At 31.6% G+C, this 19,959-nt stretch overlaps 1 protein-coding gene across 1 annotated transcript in view; it reads left to right on the top strand.

The window, feature by feature from the left end:
- The first annotated feature begins 1,668 nt into the window (after positions 1 to 1,668).
- LOC129940570 (uncharacterized protein DDB_G0271670) overlaps positions 1,669 to 19,959 on the top strand; it is a 79,000-nt gene continuing 60,709 nt past the window's right edge. The window contains exon 1 of the mRNA XM_056048948.1: positions 1,669 to 2,669. The gene's annotated coding sequence lies outside the window, so the exon portion shown is untranslated. The remainder of the gene's footprint in view (positions 2,670 to 19,959) is intronic.

The raw sequence follows: 19,959 nt of genomic DNA, 5'->3' as shown, positions 1-19,959 counted from the left end.
TTACTCTGCAGGACAAATGCTTCTACCTTCACGTCTGTCGAACCATATTTGAAATCAGTGAGTCGCATATGTCAAGATGCAATGCATTTGAAGTGGCTTTTCTTCCTATTTCAATTTTCGAAAAAGTTGTACTTTTATTAAACTTTTTCTCTCAAACACAGCCAATACGTGTTGGAAGATGATCGTTTCTGATATCACCTTTACAAAGACTACCTTGAACTTTAATTTCAACTGGTTTCCTTCCACCCTCAGAATTAGGTCTCACAGCTCTAGGTCTATTAAATTTACTCCGATTCAACCTGATCTAGTAAAATATGAAAGGATATTAAATTAAAACTGTAAGTTGTTAATAAATGCATATTATTTTGTCTATCTCATGGGCATCGGAGTGATTACAAAACATTTTAAAAATCCATATCTCTTATTTTTCATGTCAGTGATATTTTTTTCCAAAGTTTTAGCGAGATTTTTGTCACGTTTCTAAAATGTGTATTATCAGTTAATTTTGAATAATAGTTACCTTATCATTTTTTTGAACCAATATTTACTTCCGCCGACAATTAACAATTAACATTAACTGGCAGAAAATCTATTCATCTTCTAATCATTTATTTACCAATTTTAATTCTTTAAATATATTAAAGGAAATGGCTTATCTTTTATTTATACATTGATTAAATCAATACGGATTTAATTACAATCACATCAATTTCCTTTATTTTTACAAATAAAATACAAGATTTATGAATTACGTTATTTCACTTAATATTATAATTCAGTTAAAAAGAATGTTACTTAAAAACCTAACAACATTGTTAAGATCGTTACTTAAAACTCAGAAATGATTTAGTACAATATTTTATATAAACTCGAAAATCAAAACATTAAATTCTAAGGAAAATTTGATTACTTTCGGAAACAACTTTATCTTAACATGAGATAAATTATCCATAAAAAAAGTTAATTCAAGTTCTTCTTCATTGGGACAATCAAGCTTCCTGTCTATGTGCAATAAAAAAAATACAACAAAACTACAATTACAATAAAATACCAGCAGCTAAAATATCAGCTCATTTTCATAATTTTTTATGACCACACTTTCCACCCACTTTCAAAATTCCATACAATATACAAATTCAAAAAAAATAAAACCTAAACAACAACCAGATGTTGTCCATTCAAGTATCTTCCCCTCTTAAAAACGTTGCAAACAAATTAAACGACCCGAAAACCGAAACATAAACTTAATGTTGCAGACTCATGTATAGCTCTGATACAATCCACATTACAATTCACTCAAACTACAATCCACACGAACAGAATAATACTCACTCAATGTAACTGGAAATTATTGCATGTTTGCCGGTTGCTTTTCGTTTTGGGTCTCTTGTTGGGCGCCCGTTTATGCAATGCAACACTAAACTCTTGTGTGATAGACACACAAATGTTGAAAGGAATGTTGCTCGACCAGTAGAAGTTGTTGTTTTGTTTCATTGCACTGCACGCGCCTACGAACAACGAACGTCAAGAAAAGAAAAAACACCACAAAACAGGCAACATTCTTATAGACTTACTCAGTTCTTCACTTCCCAATCGGTCAAGTCTCAAGCCCTAAGCATAATCCACAAAGACAACATTTCCCATTTTGATATACACGATCGCTATCAACATTCTGTGGCTCAGTTTAAGCTGAATCGACGTCGAGTTAGGATGAATTTATGAATTTTTCTCCATAAAAATTCAATTAAAAATAAAAACCAGAGAGAACAAAAACCGCTCCCGTTCGTGTTTCGTTCGTGAAGTTTGTTTTGGTTTTGGAATGTGTCTTGATGTGTATCGCGGTATCTTTTGATATTCAAAAAAGAAAAAAGATATTAAATTCGCATGAATGATTTCGCGATTTTTGAATTCCTTTTACGAATACAAAAAAAATTTGACCGAATTTAAAACAAAGAAGGAAATAATTAAAAAACAAAAAACTATAAATTACGTGGGGATATTCGAAGTTGAAAATCCATAAAATAAAGAAATAACCAAAATTTTGTATCTTGAATACTAAATCGATAATTTATTCAAAGTGAAGTTTTGTTTTTTGTCATTTCTTGTGATTTTGAAGAAGACAAGAAAAATAAAAAAAGAAGAAGAAGAAGTGTGCACCTGTGCACCAACTCATTTGTGATTAAATAATATTTCTTGGGAATTTTAATTTGTGTTTTGTGTAATTAAAGATATTGTATCTTTATTTGTATCTATACAAATATTAGCTATCTATATGCGACAACGACCTTTTCTTCAACCGGATTTATTATTGGATAAAACAAACGAAGAAGAAGAAATAGATACAAAACAGTGACAGTAGATTTTAACACCGCAAACGAACGAAAGAAGGAAAAGAAGAAGAAGTGCAAGTGCAAGTGCATCGATACATTGAATTTATGTATTTTCTTTTTTTCTGGATAAAAACAGGAAAATCATATAAAAATTACTAAGAAATTCCTGAAAGAGAGTAGCAAGATATTTTATACATACCTGTATCTCAAAAGTGCGTTTATAGTTTAATATTTTGTATCTCTCACTTTTAAAACGGATTAAAACGACCTTGTGGATTATTATCTTTCATTTTTATTTTGTATCAACATCTCAGAAAACAACATTGCAGAAAAAAGACGGTAAGTTATAAAAATATAAGATATATACTAGATTTAAGACAGGTAGTGTCAGCAATGGCTGCACAAAAGTTGAATGGCATTTGAGATACATTTAAAAATGTATCTAACTACGTATTATATAGATGCAAAAATGAATGCATCTTATGTATATAGGTATATGAGTTGCGTGTTTATGGTTGTTTTTCTTTTTTAAGCCGGATTAAGAATCTCTTGGGTGCATATCTCCACGAATTCCATCAGGGAAGTCTTGTGTATTTTTTTGATTTAAGATACATTTGTATCTGCAAGTGGTTTTGTTTTGAGAGGGTACTTGTTTTTGGGAGAGAAAGAGAATTCCATGGTGCATTGGTACTGAAGACAGGCTTGAGATATGTTGTTTGTTTTGTTTGTTAATTTTGATATGCAGTTTACAAGGCTGTGTTTCAAGTTTTGTGCATCATGAGGAATTGCAAAATACCAAAGGTGCAGAGAGAAATTGAGGGTTTAATTCAGTTTGACGTACTTATAATGATGTAGATGAATAAATGGGGTTCTTATATAATTCACTAACAGTATTCACAGATATATTTTGGAAAAAACTTTGAAATAAAAATAAAAGCAAAAAAAAGGAATGTATCTAATTGGCGCCCAGGAAGTGCCACTGTTTGAGTTTTTTTTATTTAACATGAGAGTTTTCAAATGTTTATGAGTAACTACAACAATTCTTAGAAATTGTTTGATACTACGTCAATGCACCTGACAACTAGTTGAAAGCTTTTGAACTGGTGAATCAGCTTAGAATATTACGGGGAGACTTATTGAAATATTTGTACATATGCATTAGTTGATAGATTGTTATTGCTTTTGTTCAGTTAATTCTCGTATAAGTTTGTATATACTGAGATATACAAACTTACAGATATACATTTATTGAAATTGATGAATCTTAATTTTTATGACTGAACTCGCATTGGCTAAATAATAGAGCTTGACATTTATCTTTTAATTGATTGAAGTTGTTGAAACTATTATGGGGACTTTCATAGGCTTTAGTTAAATTTTTGTATGAAAATTGTTTTTGTTTTGTTGAATTTTGTGTGTAATGTTAACTGAAAAAATAAATTCTTATTAAAAACGAAAATTTATGTAGGTACTATAGAAGAGTTTTTACTAAATGGCGCCCAACGATAACTCGAAAATAATGTATATTACGTTTAAATTCAATTTATATATATAAAAAATCATAATTATTTGTAAGACAGTAATGCGTTATGAGTTTCTATTAAGATTTGTGATACTTTTAGGATCGAAAATTGTCTTTAAAAATTTTACTCGGGTGCCACTTTTAGATAACTCCTTTTGATTTTTGAATGAAATATGAAGTAGCTATGTATGCACACATTCTTTAATTCTATTTTTTTTCCGTTAATATTTCAATTATTATTCTCGTTCAAAACTATTTCAATTTCATTGACTAAGTTAAGAAAAATTTTAAATCTTCAACTTTTTTTATACGATTGATGAATATGAAAAAAAAATCCTCTTGTTTATTTTAGTTTGACTTTTTAATTGTACTAATTACGAGTAAGTAAACTTTAGTATTAGAGTAAAAGTTTTTTTTTGTTGAAGGAAGTTCAATTCTCATGCTTCATTGTTCTTATAGGTTTTTGTCGGGCGCCACTTTGTCTTTTTTCTTTTATTTTTCTTTATCATTTTTTTTTTACTTCACAAATATTTTCTTTCTTTTAAAAGTGTTTCTCAAATTTGTGGTTTAAAATTTTCATCCAATATTTGTCCCCTCAATTGCTGCCAAAATTATTGCACAGTGTTGAGGGATTTTTACTCGGGCGCCATTTAGTAAGTTCTTATTTTTTGTTCAATTTCACTCTTTAAGTTAAGCTCACATTAAACATTTAAAACGTTAAGAGATATCAATAAAGTTCTTGATAGCAAAATTTGATTAAAAACAGAATTTGGATTAAGCTTTCCATATTCCTGAAAAAAAATTCATGGGTCTGGACTTCGGAAATTGTGCTCAAAAATAAACTGATAAGAATTCTTTAAATTACAAATTGGAGTTGAGTCAATTTAGGGGATAAATTCAATAGTAAATTGTAATCAAACTATGAATATACTTTTACTTGGGCGCAATTTGCAGCAATTTGCAATTTGGACAGAAGACTTGAAATGTTTTCATAAATATATTCTACCTTAAATTTTGTGTAGCATGTCCATTGGTTTTGATTTTTTTAATTTTTTGGTTTCTACCCGGGCGCCATTTTTTTGTTTAAGAATATGCAAATTCAATACAAATTAAAGCAACTAAGCAAAAAGACCATAAAACTCCTAAAAAAAGACCTTACTCAATTTATTTGCAGTGCCAATAGTTTAAAACAAAAAGCAATAGACTCCACGATTAACTATCCCTTTCAATCTTAAACCATTAACTATCTCACTTTTCATACCTCACCTGCATAATAATTCCAAATGTCTAAGCGAAAATGTATTGAAAGTAACTGGTATCTTGCATTTGTCTCTAGGTATCTTTTGTTCATCTTCACATATGCATATCGTAAACCCTAGGAAAGTCTAAATTAGAATTTCAAAGAGAGAATTTTCATTTTCTTATAGGTTTTCTCATCACTATCTCATCCTCGTTTTCCCATGCAATTTTTTTGTTTTCTTCTCATTACTAAGCGAATTCTTGTTTTTTTCCCTTCTTTTTTCATACCGATACCAACGACTATGACGACAAACGTGAGGTTAAGGTTCTTTAACACTATTTTCTGTCTGACATAAGGAAAACGAAGAAAAATAATGTGACTACACTACACTATACCTTTTGTCGAAAGACAGCGTCAGTGACTAATGTAGTTGTCATTTATTTTCTATCTTATATTATAAGACAAAATTAATGTGTCTACCTTACCTATTTTCAATGAGCCAATAAGATAAGATACATAGTTACTCGTAACTAAATGCAAAAGATACTTTATCTGCAATAAGAAGTAGAAAAACGATTTCAATGTAAATTTGTGTACATTTTATTTTTAACATTAACTCAAAGTTGATGGATTAATTTATTGACAATTTAATCTACGGGATATACATTTTTTGCATTGCATGTAATTTAAATGGGTGCAACCATTTAATACGCCCCCAACAGAGTTCTAAAGAGATTCTAGATAAAGTATTTTCTGTTTTTATTTTAAAGCTTATAGATAGCTGTTCTAATTTGATTGCGACATTCACCTTGATCGGGGAGTTTCACTTAAGTTTTGCTAGAGTGATTTTTTAATTAAAAAATCGTGTTAATGAAAATATAGTATATTAAAATTTTGTATTAGATACAAAAGTATCTATCTACATAACCTCTTTCTATCATCTACCAATCTATTGAATTAAAGGTGCGTTAAATTATAAACTGTATGCGCTTTACTGTGCGTGTTAAATAAACTTTTGCTGTTGTTGTTGCATTGTGCATTTTTATTGCATGACTACATGACTAAGTGTCTACGGGTACTTTGCAGTCTTTTTCAAAAAAACAACATATGTATCTTTGTATTTATATGCTCGCGTATGAAGAAAGGGATTGGATAAACGAATTTTTTCATTTATGATGTGTGAGCTCACAATCAAACTATTACGTCTTTATATGAAGTTCTTTTTTACATGCATTGCAGGCATAGTATTCTGTGGAATTTTAATTACGTTCAAGCTTTGTTGTTGTTGCAATAAGCTGTACATCAGAGTTGTTTGACTCTTTTGACAGAGAATATTTCATGCTGAGGGGATTTAAAATATGAAGTAATAATAAAAATAAACATACCTATCAACAGATTATCACAGTCAGTCTTTTTTTTTCCTTTCGTTTTTTGACTGCTTGTTGTTGCTGTTGTTGATTTTTAATCAAATTAATAACACGAATTAATATTTACCTATCAACATATTTGTTTATATAATTTAAATTGATATGAAATTCTTTTTAATCTTTTTTTTTAACCGGATTTATAATTAAAAAAATCGTACTGAAAATTAATTAATCCATATTCGATATAATGACTTGATGAATGTATCATTTTTCAAGGTATTAATGAATAACCCATTGCTTTTATTAAGGGAACTATAAATACAAACAAATTAAAAACTACAAAAATCAAACAAAAAGCGCTGGCCATGCAATACAGCCTTAAGGTACCCCATATTTATTTTTTAAATTACGATTACCTAGTTCAATTGGAGTTTAAGTTTCTTTCTCAAGCTTATGTTTCACGTCACAGTATTCAACCCCCCATTCCCTCCTTTATATTATGTGATTAACACTAATTTTACATACTGGATTTATACTTAAAAATATTTAAAATCTTGACAACAATCTAAGTCCGGACCTTTTGGCCTACCACTATTTATTATATCCGTTGTTTGTCCTGTTTTTCACTTTCCAGTCTTATCAATTTACGCTTTCCCCAAAATAAGTTACTGCCCGTCTTTCTAAAATTGTTTGAGTCTCTTGTCTGTTATATTCTTTCTTTAAATTGCTCTTCTGTTTTCTGTAATAATAAGCATGGTCTTGAAAAAGAACATTAATAACATTTTTTTTACGCCTTCTAAAGAAATTCACAAGTTTCCTATGTATTAACGGACTTTGGTAAAGCATTTGACAAACTAAGCCAAAATGTGTTTTTAAAAAAATTGGAGAAAATTTGACTCAATGGCAAGACTATTTCTTGGATATCATATTTGGTGTTCCACAAGGAAGCCAACTTGGTCCACTGTTATTCGGTTTATAAATGAATTCTATGCATAATTCGCTGATGACGTACAAAATATTTTGAACAAAACATCCTTAGCCCTTAGCGGTTAAACGGGTTGATTCGTTACCCCAGGCTTAAAAAAGTGGAATTACAGTTCTAAAACCTTTTAAAACAATACAACAAATGATATATTATAGTGAGTGGCACACAAGTTAGAGAAGTGACTTCTTAACAAGTAACAAGGCAACGTATTGAGCGTTTATTTCCTTGGCCTGAGAAAATTGTTACCACAGTGTTGCGTAATCGTTGTTCAATAAAAATATGGTTCTTAATTTGTTTTTAAATTAACAATCCAAAACCATTAGACATTTTGAAAACTTCCCAAACTGACATGATAAAATCATCTTAAAATCTTAGAATGTCGACACATCTTGTTCAATTGGGTTTTCCAACGTGGGGGATTGAGTTACTCCGTGTGACAGTTAAGGGTCAACTAACTTTCAACTACTTCAAAACGACCTTAAAAAACGTTTCATTCGTAAATTCAAAAATCTTTATATCATAAAAACACTTTATGTATCATTTGCTGGATCTTTCATTAAATATGGTTGGCTTATTTGGCCCCCTTAAAAGATCTTTAAGATTTCCTTTACTTTTCTTTAAATGGTCTAATAGGTTTAATCTTATCACTCCTAATTATTTAATTTGCTTTTTTTTCTGTCTACAAGATCATATTTTATAAAAATGCTTTCAAAGCTTTATGTTCAACTTTATGAAACAATCACATTTGGGAAGAAAAAACTCAATATTCTTACATAACTCTCTAAAAAAGATAAAATATTAAAATGTGTTAAAAGTTGTGGTCAATAGATTCAACCTTGAGGTATCCTTTTTAATTTTAAAATAATAAAATACTTACTTTTATACTTTTTTAAAAGAAAATTATTTTAAGCAGTGATACATAAGTGTACTGCCTCTTGCGTAGAATTGAAAATCCTCCAAGAGTAGTTCTTGTCATGAGAAGTGCTTTCTCAAATTATCTGTTCGGATTCGTCCTTAAACTGTAGGTCCCCTCCATCCCTGATAACAGTACTCGCACTCAGGAATGGTTGAGAGTTGTAAGTCACTAGGCCCAAAAAATATCCAAAAAATGATATTCAATATTTATGTTTTATAACTAAATAAAATGTAGGTAAAAGAACTCCAAATTCAGTCGAAATTAATTGAATTATTCCACACAAATTACATAACCCTTCAGCAGAGAGAAATTTTTATTATCTACATTATGTAAAAAGTTGTGGTCAATGGATTCAACCTTTAGGTACCCTTATGCATTTTTTGAAATATTAAATACAATTGTCCTTTTTTATTTTTTTTATATTAAGCAGTGATAAGTGAGTTCAACGTCATTCGTTTTACTGAACCAGGAGTGTATTAATTCTTGTTGTTCTAAGTTTAGGCTACGTTAAGTTAAGGGGGCTGTTGACGTGAAAACCAACACATATAAACCAGTTGGTCGTTGCGATATCACACATGGATCTTAAGACCTACCTTATTCGTTGAGCTAGTTAGAACTACCTATGAAGCGCTTGACACAAAAAAAGTCGAAATTTCTTAGATCACTAGGATCATTGCAGTAAAAGACTTGAAGGTATAGGCTTCGCCTTTGTGACAGGAAGTGACATAAACTTTAAAAGTGAGACAGCTGCAAAAACTATTCCTAAACATTGAGCAATGTCTCGTAAGGACACCAATAACGAAGCTAAAGTGCAATCTACCAACTGATATGAGTTGCTTAAATTTTTAGCATCAAGTATTGGCAGAATTAGTTTGGTTGACCGAGAAGTGGTTTGCTTTCTTTATTGAATCATCTTTAGGATAAGCTTTGAAGTAGCAAGGGGTATTCCGATGTTGGATTGTTTACCCATCCTTTATACAATTTCATGGAAAGTCTCTATAACCCGGCACCCAAATAAGTTGAACTGCTCCGCCATCTCAACAAGAGATGGTCGACGATCGATAGCTTCGGGGTGTAACAGACTTAATTGAGACAGAGTCCAATGAATGTATGGTCAAAAGAGGACTTTTTTGATGACAAGACGTTCTGCGAGCGAACACACTAAATGCATAAGGAAGCCACATTCACCAACCTTGTAATCGGTTCCATCTGCATACAAATTAAAATTCATTTGTAAAAAGCACTGGCCCAAGCATTCAACCTTAAGGAACTCCAATCTATTTTTCCGATTTAATAACAAATACTCAATGTTGTTGTTTGCATTACTATATTTAACCTTTCTAATTTATATTTTCACACTTAAATTATGATACCAAAAGTATATCCAATCTAAAAACTTCCTATTTCTATCAAGACATCTAACTGTAAACTTATAATTGTTCCTCATCACATGCAAAATGATCATCATTTATCAAATTGATTCCCATAAATTGGTTTGTTTATTTTTTTTGAGCAATTTAAATCTATAAAGGCATTAACTGTCTTTTTCTATGAAGTCTTATGGTATTATGCATAGAATAACATATCTGATTTTTATTAAAAAGCCGACAAAAAAAAACAAATTAAAATATAGAGCTCCATATATTCCCTTAGCATACTTTTCTTTCCAAACATTTAATCAAAACAAACAAACAAATAAATAGGTATTAACGTCATCATGCGTCTTCATCATCATCATCATGCGTCGTCTACGGTCGTTTATTGCTCTAAATTCCCGGAATAAATTCGAAAAATAAATAAAACAAATGCGAAATAATTCAACACAAAATATTCTTCATTTCTTTTTATTTCCGCACAATGATTTTCTCTCATAATATTGCACAAACCATCGCATTTATATATGAAGATTGAGATTGAGTTTATTTGTATTTCATGCTTTATATGACGATGAGACTTACATTTTTAAAAATAAAATAAATTAAATGTAAAATTTCTTTCATGACGAGGGAATGAATAAAAATGCGTGCATTAGGAATTACTCAAAAATAATAAATACTAATTCGAGATCAAAAGAATCTTTTTGATAGAATATTTTGTTTGTGTTTTAATTTAAAAAGACTTCTATGGACATAAACATTTAATTACATATATTTAAATCTTTATGGGTCACAATCTAACTTTGAAATAAAAAAAATAATGTATGGAAACATGGGATTATTTTGTATTATTTTTGAATCAATTTTCTTAGTGACATGAGTCTCAAATGATCAAGAGTATCTTAACTCTGTCATCAATGATATTTTTTAAGAGCCCATTATACATAGTCATAAGATTTGGTATTATGATTTTCAACCTTTTGGAGTTTGAATTTATTAGTGAAATTAATTAGGCAAACAGATCAATGTCTTTCGATATTCCCACGAAAAAAATAAAACATTAGAATTGTGGTTGTTAAGACAGATGATTACTAATACGAACAGATATGAATTATGACTTTTTATTTATTAACTACTTCTTTTTGTTTAAATTAAATTTTGAATTATGAATACAATTATATTTTTTTATGAAATGTTGTTAGACAAAAATAATATTTGAGCGAAAGTGAAACTTGACTTGTTAAAATGCTGCGCTTGCTGTTAGGTTGGTTAATTGATTTTGACGGCCTTTTCTATCGACTATAAATAATATTTTTGGTTGACATAAATCAAATTAGAGCTAAAAAATAGTTGAAAGTAGGTAATTCAGAAGAATATTATTCAATTTGTGACTTTTATTGATATTTTCACTAAATGGCGCCCGGGTGAAATTTAAGAAAATGTTTTATAGATTGCAAAAAGTGTTTCTCTTCGGGTGTGCTTGTTTTAACATAACTTGAAATTGAATTTAAACCTGAATTTAAGTTCTTATGTAATCAAAACATAAACGAAATCCACAAAATTTGCATTTTAAGTTTTTAATATGGCTAAAATTTGTGTTAAAAAAATAATCAATTTTTTCATGACGCTTTTGTTTAATCATCTGACACATCAACATCCAACAAGTTGTTTTGAGAAATTAAAATTGTTTCAGCGTGAATTCCACATTCCACAAATTCTTCGATGAAATCAGAATAAACATAATATGAAATTTTATTGTTAATGGGTTAGAGGCAGTTGCAAGACCTAAAAATGATTAGACATTTTATTTTATTTGTATTCCCATACGTCACTTTTAATTTAAATAGTCAACTCTTGCCTCAAATGGATGATTTCGTTGATACCTCAAACCGATTTCAATGATGAAAAGTCCATATTTAATTTCACGATGTAACCAACGATTTTTTCCCAACATCTTTAATGGATATCTGAATGTTGGGAAAATGTATGGATATTTTCTAATAGAAAGCCATTAAAAATTGTCTATACATAAGCAAAGTGTTTAATTTACTTAAAAATTTTCACGCGAAAATAAAGTTTCAATAGAGTTTTCGCAGTCAATTCTTCATAAAGATTTTCATTGTGAAATTTAATGTAAAATGTTTGAGAAAGTCTACTATTTAGACGAAAAGCTATTGTAAATAGATTTTCACTATGCAATTTCATTTAGTGAAATCTTTTGAAAATTGTTGCAATGTTGAAGACTCAATTAACACAGTTACAATTACACAGCAAGCTAGGCCGGTGCCTAGCTTGCTGTCTTCAGTTTCCTTCGCTAAGTTGGTGGAGGTCCTCTTCCACTTGCTTGCTCCACCTGGTCCCGATCTAACTCTACGGTCCCGTCCCTCGATATTGAATTCGAAGACCATCTGGGCTGGAACGTTGATGTCCATTTGGTCTACATAAACCAGTCGTCTTAACACCTTAAAAGAACTCTTACAAAATGCCTTAGACAGACTAATACTTTAGGCTGATCAGTGTAGACTGGGTGTCAACCAACACAAAACCGATTTAGTCTTATTCTCGTGGCGATACAAAATTCCATTTGTCAACCCTCCCTTTTTTAAAGGAATCCAATTAAAATTCTTGGACGAGGCTTAATACCTGGGTCTTGTCTTAGTCAAAAAACTATATTGGAAACGCAACGTACAGGGAAGAATCAAAAAAGCCTCTGTAGCTCTCTTTTCTTGCAAAAAAGCTATAAATAAATGGGGCTTGGAACCCAATTGGCTACACACATCGGTAATCAGAACGATTTAGCAAACAAATAGTGTGCCATTCTCCTCAAAGCTTCGTCACAGTGGATTAACAAAAACATTGGCCACTTCGTTATTCTAAAACCATCCCCAACTGCAATTCGACGGAAACTTCCACATTTCTATACCTTCCAGATCTTTATGGGAGGATAGGGCATTCCTGGAAGACCAGTCGATCCATTTTTATACAAATGGTTCAAAAACAAAAGAAGAGGTTGGTGAAGGTGTGTACTCTGAACAACTGAATTTAAATCTCTCATTCCGCCTTCCCAATCATTGTAGCGTGTTCCAAGTGGAACTTTTGGCGATAAAAGAATTCTTGTCCTGGCTTAAAGAAAACTTGATATCGACATCTGATATCCGTATTTTCTCAGATAGCCAGGCCGCTATCAAATCTCACGACTTTGTCTCTACAAACTCTATAACAGTCCATAACTGTCGATCATCTCAAATGGAGATAGCACAACAGTAGTTTAATATTCACCTTTTCTGGGTGCCGGGCAATAGAGATATTCCAGGCCAGGAACGGTACAGTGCAGCCCATCCTACCACGTTTACACATACTGGCATACCAATCGCTACTTGTAAACTGTTGGCTAATGCAAGACGCTGTAAGGAGGGCAAACACCAGGTGGAACAACATCACCAAGTGTCAAGTCACAAAAAACATCTGGCCAATATTGGATTTAAAACGTTCAAGGTGCTTGCTCTCTCTAAGCAGATCGCATGTAAGCTCGAAAATATGTAGGTGGCGTAACCGGACACTGTCTAATAGGAAAGCTCGCCACGAGACTAGGCGTATTCTCAAATGACTTTTGCAGAAGCTGTATGGACGAGGAAGAGGAAGAAACGGTTCTTCATCTTCTCTGCACATGCCCTGCTCTGGCTCGAAAACACAAGAATTACCTAGGAGAATTCTTTAACGATCTAAACCATATTTCGTTTCGTAAGGGGCTCAAACTGGTTCCACAGAGTTTAGGAGGAAGGCTTAAGATTCATTTAGTATCACAATGGACCATTAAACTGGCCTAAGTGTGTACGTTTCCATATTGGACAGCCACTATAACCTAACCAGTTATCTAAGTCGTTGGAGTTTTATTCTTTTTGCCAGTACATTTTGTAGTTATATCTGCTCCTTCACTGTATATCTAAGCAAATGAGGTTCAAACTCAACGGAAGAATTTTTCTGTCGAAGCATCCTCCACGTTCTTATCTCTCTTCGACAAAGTTAAAGCCTAAGCGCCATAAATGAGAACCGGAATGTGGAGTGTCTTATAGATGGTCAATTGCCTTCTAAGTCTTGGAAAGGAACGATTTGCAAGACTTATTCTCCATTCAATTTTAGAGCTTATGTTCATGTCTGTATTTATAGCGTTTTAAGTGTAAACAATGTCCTTAACTACCTTAAAGTTATAGCTTTTGAAGATTTGTTCAGGACTACGTTAATATCAGCGGCGGATCTGAGTAATTGGATGAACTTTTCAATGACTGTGCTCTAGTGTTGACATTTGAGTTTTACACAATTATTTCCAGAACGATGTTGAGCAAGTAGCATGACAGTGCATCACCTTGTCTAAAACCCTTTTAGACATCAAACTTTATTCAACTTCAACTTCTTTACTAAAGTCTCTAAGAAATTGAATACAATTATGCCATAATACCAAAAAGATCAAAAGCTAATCTGGATAATTGAATGGAATGTATTCAACTTTTGTTTTACTAGAAATAATTCCTCAATTCGTCACCTCCTACACCGACCGGTTGAAATTTCTTAGAAATAAATCACAATTTTACTTAAACTTCCGGAATATCTGGAATACCTTCGAATAGTTACGAGGAAAAACCCCCAACATTTACATTTTTCACATTCCTATAACTCTTAATTAATATTCGCAACCACCGCATTTGTTTCTGTTCACTCATCAAAAACAGTCTTACTTTACTTTACCTTTAAGCTATCGACATTCCAAAGTTTCTTAGTAAAAATGACACATTAATTTCAACTGAAACTCAAAAAAACACAAGTGATTTTATTGCTCATTTTAATTCTCCAAAGTATCTACTAACCACTTACCAAATGTCAATCGTGCTAAATGATTTCTTCCACAAAACCACACAATTATAATAATTAGCAGTTGTTGGCACAAATTCAACTTTTCATGGAAAAAGCCTGAAAACTTTAAATTAAACTTTAAAATTTCCTGTTAAAATGCTAAAAATGTATCTGAAGCTAAGCCAAATGTATCTTGGAAAAAAAAGATAAACAAAAAATGTAAATTCCCGCATCTGGTTTGACAAAATCAAATTATGTATGCATCCGAAATTCGATGAATGAACTTTGACGTAAAGACAAACAAAAAAAACACCTTTTACCGCATCAACGTTGTATAACCGCATTTCCGTTTGCTTCTTTATTACCTACTTTATTTTTAATTTTTATTTATGTGGAAAAATCAAAAGTGTATCTTTTAGTTTTTGAGGAGGTACACACAAATTTTAACCACAAATTAAAATGAATATTCATAAAATTAGGGAGACAAAAGTGCACTGCATTATCTCCTAACGACTCTTCTTGAGTTGACACTGTAACTAAAGGTACGTACCTACCTCTAGCTTCCTGCATAAATAATACTCCAATTCTGTTCTTACCACAAAATCTACTCCCTACCTTCTTCCTCTCTTGTTAATCTTATGGTCAGGTCACTATTATATTATTATTTACTCGGTGAGGCTTGTGGGTTTCTTATAAGTTACATGGCAGTTATAGTTTGACATATAAAAATATCTTTACAACGCCTTACTAAAAATTCCATCCGTTGCGTCCGTCGTCCGTCCGGTGTCCATAGTCATTGCCACCACTTGTTTTCCACGAAAATAAATGGCAAACCGGCAAAAAATAAAACTAACTAAAAAACTGAAGCAAAAAGCCGTCTAACCGCATACTTTCGCTTAAGATATAGACTTTTAATCCATAGCCCCACAAGCGACTGACGCGACGACCGACGAGCTGCGGACGAACGAAACGACTATGAGACTCTAAAAGAGGCGGATGTAATATCCGTCGTCCGGTGAGTTGATATAATTTATTACACAAAAAAATTCAAATGCTGAGTACCTATAGATACTCGTATAAGTATCTATACTAACTTGTTCCTCTTGTTGAATTATATAGTTAGATACTTGATGGAATTTGTATCTATTACGACATTTCAAAGTGTACGAGGAAAATTCTTTTGCGAAAATATTTAATTCTCACGATTTTAAGTTTTTGACTCCTCTCATGGATATAGTACATTTTGTCGGTAGAGTAGGGTTTTGGATCTATGTAGGTCTTAGTATATATAGAAAGAGCAAGTATTGTGGAATTATCTATTTTAAGTATAATTTAATCTTGTAATGATATGGTGTAAGGTGTCAATAAGATATTTTCTTAAGAATTTAAGTAGTATAAGTACTTTGGAATTACATTTCAAAAGAATTTAATTGAAATAGAAGAATTTAAAAATAAAAATTGAGTGTGGAATACCACAGGGTGGGGATTTAGTGGCTGCACTTTTTGTTGGTTAGTTAGTTTTGTTTTTTTCTTAGAAATTTTGTTTTGGCTCTCTATTCGTGAAGTATATAAACTTTTTTGCGCTTTTCTTTATTTTAAGTAATTACTTCAAGGTAAGTAGGTTGGGTTGTTTGTATTTTTTTTGGGAAAAATGAGTGAAAGTGAAGACACAGTCATATATAAAAAATAACAACGGAAGCAAGATTTTGATGTTTTGTCTCAGCACAAAAAAGTCAACTAATTTCAACAGCTAAAACTACCGGTGGTGTGTTAAATTCTTCGTTGAAATAGAATAATTAGCGCAACACATTTTTAAGACTTAAGTGTTTTCACTTTTATTTTTATAAATATTTCGAACGTTTTTATTGAGTTATTGCTGAATTTTTGGAAATAATAAGAATCTTTGTTTTAAATTAAAGTAAAAGGTAGTCCAAGAGCGACTTTCGTGATATTTACCGTTATTTTAACGACCAAAATAGCCAATTACATTTCAAGCTTTAAACAAACAGAACGAAAAGAGTCATCCTATTGACTATTTTGTTAGTCAAGTAGACTATTAAATACTGAATTTTTAGCCAACGACCGCTATAGCTAATATCTCGGTATTCAATTTTATGATCCGAAATTTGCTTACAGCTCGGGTATCAATATCAATACTGCTGTAGTCAACTTTTCTTTAAATTAATTGAAACTCTGGTAGTAGAAACGAAAATCTAAGTTGTCAATATGATAGTTCTTTTTTTGAAAACCGAAATCTAATTTGACTGCTGGATAGCCAATATAACAAATTTTGATAGTCGATTTCGATAATCAATATGACAACCAAATTTGTATATTTACTATACTGAAAATGTTCTATTGAAAAATTTTGTTGTATTATTGACTAGCGAAAATTAACAGTTAAAAATTGTTCTGTTGACTACCAGGTTGTCATTTTTTTAGAATAAGGTTTCCATATGACTACTTTGATAGTCAAAGCGACAATTTGGCCAAATTTCAAGTTGACGATCAATAGAACAGTTTTTTTGGTCTAGTTCAACTGTAACACTCGCACTTCTTAAAATTCCAATCTGTTACACTCAAGTTCAAATTAAGTCGTACTGTTAGGTACAGATATTTGTTCTTTAGCCGTACTACGCGAATGTGGAATACCTTACCCAACTCTGTTGTTCCCTGTCATTACATTGACATTTCCTTTCCAGCATCGCCATCTTTTGCGAATGCTTTCACTGTGTCTGGCATATTGAGGGTATTCAAAACTTTTGTTCTAATAAATAAAAGAAAGTATAGTTGTTGAATTGTCTGTCATTAATTAAGTCTGTTTTGCATTCTACAATTTAAATCCTTAAATATTGCATTGATGAGGAAAAATAAAGAGTGCCAGGGCAATATATATTCGGGTAGTACGGCTTAAGACTCAATCTCTATCTATCACATTACGGCTGGAGTTAGTTTCAAAGTTAAACTGATTAGCATTCCTAAAATGTTAAAGATAATGAATGCAACTGGTTATTTTATGGAGAATACTTACTTACTTGTTAGTGTTAGCTCAGTCAGCTAGCTATCTTTCGTTTGGCACGACAAGTTGGTTGAGGTCCTCTCTGTGTGTGCCACCTGAGACGCGGTCTTCCGCTCCTACGCCGTTCCTCATAATTGCATTCGAATACCGTCTGAGCTGGAGCGTTGATGTCCATTTGCTCTACAAGACCCAGTCATCTAAGTCGACTTTTATTATTTTAAGCAGGCGAGTGTCGCTGAACAGCCCGTGTGCAGATGGAACCAAACAAATTTTTCTCTCGAAGCATCCTAAGACGTTCTTACCTTTCTTTGGCAAGTTCCAACCCTCAGCGCCATACATGAAAACCATATCTTAAAGATAGTGATTTAAGATGTTCGAGAGATGCCTTTTAAGTCCCAAAAAGCAGCAATTTGTAAGAGTTATCCCCCGTCTGATTTTAGAGCTGGTGTCGTTGTCTGAATTTATGGAGCTAGAAGTCCTTAACAATCTCAAAATTAAAGCTGTCCATGGTGACAATTTCTTCCAAGACGTCATCGTTTAATATCCTTTTTGACGACAGCATATACCTGGTCTTACTCTCATTGAATATTAGAACCATTTCCGTTTCTGTCCCAGGACAATGCATCGCCTCGTGTAAGACCTATTTGACATTAAAAGCATCAGTGTGATGTTTTTCGACATCTCCAAAGTCATTCTGCATAAACGGACAAGTTTAAAAGGGATGTTGAACATAGACACTGCTCTGTAAAGCAGTCATATGCGGCCTTAAAATCGATAAAGTACTGGTGGGTATCTATTTGAAATTCCTATTTGGTCAATAGAATATCCCTTTAAATAACGGTAAAAAAGCGTGAGTAAGGAAACATTAAGTTTGTAAAATGTTGATTATTTACTTCTATAACAATTATGATCAAATTTGTTAGAATATGAATTGAAATTTGGAGTACCACAAGGTTGAACTATAGGGACATTACTTTTATACTTCATGTGTATTTTGTAATGTTTTTTTCATTTTAGGTTTTTAACCGGTATGGGTGTTTAAGTGTATACTATAATATCAGGCACGTTTCTTTTTATGTGTATCAATAAAAATATCAAACAAGATCACCTACGTTACCAGTTTCTATTTATATTTCGAAATTCAATAATAATTCACACGTCACGTTTTAAAACCGTGTCCAGAAATACTTCGAATCTTGCACATTCTTACAAACAAAATACTTATGGAATTCTTGTCCATGATGTCCACGTCCACCTATTCTTCTCTAAAGTTGATCACATTTAATGACCATGAAACCAAATTCTATGGAAACTATCTATACACAAAATCCCAAGCGCCCTCTTTAAAAAAAAAAAAACCTGATACAAAAAATAAAACTGTCCACACAAAACACATTTCACATAATCTTCACTAAACTACGAGTAGAGATACCTGCTGTGCAATAAACTCTATATACAACTTTCCAAGGATAACACACAATACATATTTATTTTAGCTATATTTACGTGAATCCTTGGTCCTCGCACTGACAGGACACACACAGAACCTAACATAGGTACCTACTACCTATCTAAAACATAAATCGAAAGAAAAAAGAAGATGATAGTAATTTATCTATTGACAGAGGTTGGTAGTGCTTCTGCCCTTAAGTTGTTTATGATTCTCACAGGTGAGAAACGAACTTATTTTCGATACCAAAAAGTATCACGTACATTTTTTCAAGCTATACGGAAATAATCTCTAGTTTGGATCTAGACTTATACTCGTTTGATAGAAGAATCTTTTTGAAAAAAATTTAAAATACATTAAATGAAAGATAAATAGCATCAGCATCCAATGTCTCTCTGTCGATCTTTTTGAATTCATCTTTAAAAAGAGAAAAGACGAAATCGTGACAACAAGGACTATAAGGACAACATTTTTGCCTCAAAACAATGCTGATGCTCTATTTATTTTGATTAATTCAATGAAAAAAATCGATTGATATCCTATCTGTCAAAAGGTTCGCAAGGTAAAGTAGGTACCTACTTATTTAAAAAAAAAGCCAATTTGTATTCAATGACTTTCTGATTAAATTATACTCTTGGAATTCCAAAATAAAGTAATAAAAATTATTTTTTAGATCTTATTGAAAATACAGAATTTAAAAAATAAGAAAATATTCGTTTTTCTATACAAAAAACACTTTTTTATAATTCATAGAAATATGAAATAGAGTTCTTTTTTATATAAAATTCAAATAAAAATTTTGTTCTTAAGTTCCTTTTGCAGGACATTTTTCGTCCTTGACATTAAAAGGTTTAAAATATTAAAAATATTGTGTTTTGCTTTACGTTCGTGCTTCGTCCTTTCATC

This window comes from Eupeodes corollae, chromosome 1 (assembly GCF_945859685.1).
Source record: "Eupeodes corollae chromosome 1, idEupCoro1.1, whole genome shotgun sequence".
In the NCBI taxonomy this organism is placed as follows: domain Eukaryota; kingdom Metazoa; phylum Arthropoda; class Insecta; order Diptera; family Syrphidae; genus Eupeodes; species Eupeodes corollae.
Note: the sequence above shows the minus strand (reverse complement) of the source record. Positions and strands in the feature narration are given on the sequence as shown.